The sequence below is a fragment of the Osmia lignaria genome, unplaced genomic scaffold (genome assembly GCF_051020975.1).
Source record: "Osmia lignaria lignaria isolate PbOS001 unplaced genomic scaffold, iyOsmLign1 scaffold0042, whole genome shotgun sequence".
Classification (NCBI taxonomy): Eukaryota; Metazoa; Arthropoda; class Insecta; order Hymenoptera; family Megachilidae; genus Osmia; species Osmia lignaria.
This window is the reverse complement of record NW_027478183.1, coordinates 57,501-62,500: the sequence shown is the minus strand read 5'-3', so window position 1 is coordinate 62,500 and position 5,000 is coordinate 57,501. Positions and strand designations below refer to the sequence as shown.

General features: G+C 47.5%; 1 long non-coding RNA gene and 1 other non-coding gene across 2 annotated transcripts in view; one reads left to right on the top strand and one right to left on the bottom strand.

Moving 5' to 3' along the window:
- The window catches only part of LOC143306989 (uncharacterized), a 25,880-nt gene that overhangs the window by 2,918 nt on the left and 17,962 nt on the right, over positions 1 to 5,000 (top strand). The gene's annotated exons all lie outside the window — the stretch shown is intronic.
- Positions 4,138 to 4,292, bottom strand: LOC143307005 (5.8S ribosomal RNA). The gene has a single exon (XR_013064253.1). It is a non-coding gene; the product is annotated as a 5.8S ribosomal RNA (ribosomal RNA).

Sequence of the window (5,000 nt, the reverse complement as noted above, 5' to 3'; positions counted from 1 at the left end):
AGTGTACTTTGCGCACACCGTCGACGCCTGCTGCTGAGTCGGTTTTTACCTTTCGCATTCTGACGATGATTTCCTCCGCCGTAATTGGCGTGCAGATTTCCCGCGTTGGTATGTGCGGCTGTCTTTGGTTTCCTTCGAAAGAGGGCAAGCCCTCGCATTCGCCAGTGGTTCCCCACAGCTCACCGTATAGTCCGATTACATCGGCGCTATTCGGTAAAGTGATTTTATCGCTTTCAAATTCTGCCCCCGTGATTGCCATGTCCACCAATTTCTTGGGGCATTTTTTGTAGACCTCCTGGTATCGAGCGTATTTGAATTTGCCAAGCTTAGTTCTCTTGCTTTGAGCCTTGGAGTTTGGCTTGGACTTTGAATTCTTCGAGTTTTTTGGGGTTTTTCGGCGTTTATCCCCCTCTCCGCCTTTTAGCATTTCGACTAGAGCATTCACAACGCGATTGATACCTTCGGGCCGGCATTCACCTTGGGCAAGTTTAACAATTTCGCTGTCAATTTTAGCCATTTCCGGATCCTCTAGAACGGGGCCAGCCCTGATACATTCGATTAGAGGTTCCTGCCATGCATCCTCCGCGTCGTCCTCATTTATCGTTTCGACCGGCGAGACGTGGATGTTGTTGGGTTCGGAGATGTTATTGGAGTTATCCTCCTCTGCCTCAGCCGGTACAACCGGCCTTTGGCGCGTATTTAGCTGTCTCCTTTTCTCACTGATCTGTTTCAGTGTTTTATCGGGGAAGTAATTTCTAATTTTAGCGCCTATCTGTTTTTCGGCTCTGAATCGGTCGTTTAACTCCCGAAGCAAAGCTGTCTCTTCCTCCGTCCAGACAGAGCATTTCCTGCCTTTCTTACCCTTACCTGGCTCTACAGTCTTGGCTCGTGCTGCGTTTCTGATGTCTGGGTGCATGTGCATTTCATGAATTGACAGTCCCCTTTTTGTGGCGAAGGTCTTGTCACACCCAGTGCATTTGAAACTCTGCTCAACAGGTTCACATTTACCCTTGCACTTCGGGATATGACATTTGATACTATGTATCTTTTCGGACTCTTTTCCACACTTCGCGCAGCACCAGACTAAACGCAGTTTTGGATGTTGTTTCTGCGCGTGTACTGCGATGGCTTTATCACTTGCGCATATTGTCTGTGTACCAGCCAGACTGCAGGCCAAGCAAGCGGTCGTCGAGGACAGGGGTATGTCAATTCGCTGAGCCAATTCGTGACCGTTTGAATCGCCAGGTTGTTTATCGGTGGCCCTCCTATCCAAAGCGGATATTTCCGCCACAGGGGTTCCAGGGCCGAGAACCCCTGCGTCCGAGGCTTTTTCGTTTGTGCATGTTCTACCCATAATTCAGTTTAGTTTATCGAAGGAGAGAGATCTAGGCGACAGTTCCATTTCGATGCCATCTCATGTCCATTTTCGTGCCAGTTCGGTATAAGGTTTAGCTGTCCTTTAGCATTTAACATTTAGCATTTCGCCTGCAGGCTTCGGCCCTGAGAGTACCCAAAGCAATAGCGTCGCCGACCGGTAATTCAAAGCTTGGCCAGTCCAAGGACTCCTCCTGCTAACAGCTGGCCAGACCCGGGGACGGCGCATAGTCCGTACATCCGGGTAATTATAACTGAACCTAGCTTGCGGCGGTCCTGACGCACACACATTCGAAAATGGATTGGTTGCGGCCTGATACCGTCTGAGTACCGTCGCGCAGTCGGCCAGGCAACCGAGGGTCTGTCACGAACACCGTTAAGGTGACGGACAGGCTCCGCCTCGGACCGTAGACCGACACGCAACGGGTCGCGACGTTCTACTAGGGGAGAAGTGCACGACTACCTCGCCGGAACATTCGCCGAAGGTGGTGTGCCCTCGCTAATGGAACCCGAAGGTCCATCCGGGGCATCGCGCACCAACGGGAGCCAGCGTTGTTGACGATGAATCTCCCCATTCGATCTTTTGGGTTTCTCAGGTTTACCCCTGAACGGTTTCACGTACTCTTGAACTCTCTCTTCAAAGTTCTTTTCAACTTTCCCTCACGGTACTTGTTCGCTATCGGTCTCGTGGTCGTATTTAGCCTTAGATGGAGTTTACCACCCACTTAGGGCTGCACTCTCAAGCAACCCGACTCTAAGGAGAGATCCTCCCGAAACGCGTACCGGTCACTACGGGCCTGGCACCCTCTATGGGTAAATGGCCCCATTCAAGATGGACTTGGACGCAATTCGATGTCTCGGGATAAACGGATCCTCCTGAACACTACATTTCCCAGCGGCGGTACCGCGGGATTCAGTGCTGGGCTCATTCCTGTTCGCTCGCCGCTACTAAGGAAATCCTAGTTAGTTTCTTTTCCTCCGCTTAATAATATGCTTAAATTCAGCGGGTAATCTCGCCTACTCTGAGGTCGTCAATTTCTTTGGTTTCATCGAAAGGTGAATAATGATGCTCGATGCAAAAAAAAAAAAAATAAACGAAAAGAAGCAAAAAAGCAAACACGTAGAGAAACTGTGCGTGAATCAACCTTTCGCATATTCAATTTTTCCTCCTCTCTCGTTTCAAAATGTTTGTATTTATCGTTCGATGAAACGAGCACAAGAGGGAAAAAAAAGTTGAGACACGACGTTCCCATAATTTTCGTGTTATTTCCTTTTTGCTTCAAACATTTTGCGGACTGCAGCTTCGTCGTATTGCTTTTATCAATTTTTAACAATTTCAAAGCGAAGACAACTCGCAAGACGATCCATTTCGTCTCGGTTCAATTTTAACGTCCGTCCGTATTATTTTTTGTTCCACAAGAGATTTCGAATAGGTTTCTTTATTTATCATCCCTTCTTTTCGAGCGCCACGGAAGCAAGAGGAAAAGCAAGAGCGAGAGAACATTTCGCGTATACTTCATTTAACAATTTTAACCAACACGCGATGTACTCCACACACCTCTTAGATTTAACAACTGCTTTTCTCTTCTTCTCCCCTTAGCGCAAGGGTAAACCCCATTTGTCTCTTCTTTGGAACGCAACAAAACTTTCGAGGACTGGACGACCGAGCGATGGTCGCGCGGTCTTCGCTTATCTTTAACAAACGAAGTAGTCCGTATGTATTCTAAATGTTGAAGCCTCCTAGAGCTTTAAGCCATGCGAGACATTGAAATGCTGTTTTAACGGGAGCATGCATAATTGCTGCAAACATACTTTTATCACAAGTTCTAGCCACGCCACGGAGGCTTCGAAGTTCCTTCACCATTCGCTTTCCTCTCTTTTGTTACACAGTTTCAGACTACGATCAGGGGTACCGAAACGCTGTATTGATTGTAAACAACCATTTTTATCTTGGAGCGGAGCGTTCCTTTACTCGTTAGATTTGTCTTGTCGCGTGTGTATTCGCTTTTTCGACGCTTTTTAACCATTTAACTTGTTTAGCGAAGCTAAACGCACAGACAGACAAAAAAAAAGGAACAGCATCGCGCGTCAAACAGCGACGACCCATCTGAAGCGATCTTTCATTTATACACCGTTTGTAAACAGAGAGATGTATAAAGCGCGGGGAATCATTCGAAACCCTGGGGCTATTCGAGCTTGCATTTCAGCAAATTATCATCTCAAACATTTCACTCGTTTGCTTTTTCTAAATTTATAGGAGAGCTTCTTTCGTTTATTTTTGACACACCTTTCGTAAATATCGTTTCTGGCAACGTCGGGAGCGTGGATTTCTACAAGTGAACAATCGCGCCGATCCGATAACTTCCAGCAGGATGGAGAATCTTTATAGATTATCTTCCTAGAACTCGGTGCTTTCACGGGCGGTCGTTTATAAATTTTAACGAACGACTCGCGCGCCGTGACGCACTTGCGCTAGTTCGAAGAGATATTTCGAAATTTGTTTCTCTCCTTTAACGGCCTGCATTTAGTGTATCGGTTGCGATTTTCGTCACATCGTTTCCACGACAAACGCCGACGAACTGCCCAACTATCGCTCGTACGTTGCGACTCTTTCTTTGTTTATCGTTCATTCATTCTTTCAATTTCGTTCGATAATCCCGCTCCGAAACGTTCTACTTTCGTTGAACGACGGCGAGATGTTTAGAAAGAAATGAATTACTCTTTTTTCGAGAAGCAAACGCAAGCAGTCTTTTGTTAAGAAAACGACCCTCAGCCAGGCGTGGTCCAGGAATTGTATCCGTGGACCGCAATGTGCGTTCGAAATGTCGATGTTCATGTGTCCTGCAGTTCACACGTTGACGCGCAATTAGCTGCGTTCTTCATCGACCCACGAGCCAAGTGATCCACCGTTCAGGGTAATCGTAAAATTTTGTATTTCAAACTCTTTAGATCTTTAGAGTGTTATTTTCATTATTAACACGCATCACATTCGATACCCACATCACTCTCCCACCCGGCGCGTGCGGGAGAGCGAATTCGGGCGTCGCCAACGTATTTGTTTGTTTGTTCGATCGTTGACGACACGATCGCGTCCAAGGACGGAAACCGTCGGAGAAACGCCCAGTGGCACGCTCCTCTCGACGGTCGGGCGTAAAGTACATTTAAAAACCTTGAAAAGTACGAACGCACACAAGGAATGCGAGCGCGCGTCCTGTCGCTGAATCGTGGGTTGCGAGATTCGAACAGACACACGGCCGGCGACGATCGGTCTAACTAATGGACACATAGTTTTTCAAAGACTCGCTATCGTCGCTTCTCAGCCGGTCCGTAAACAACACACATCGATCAGGCGGACGCACGAATCTTACCACGGTGCGTGTTTCGTAGATTCCAGGTTACCCGCAAGTACCTCTCTCTCCCTCTCGAAAGAGGAATCTCGATCCGTCCTTTTTGGACAATGGAGAAATCTTTTTATCGCAACACGGATGGCAAAGAAACAACCAAAGCGTAGGAGCGTGGGGACGAGAGCGACGAAAAGAACGTCGCGAAAACAAAGTTTCGACGGTTGCTCGTTCTAATACATCGTAGTTTCAACTCTCTCAGTTTTAACCACTCCTAGACGCTTC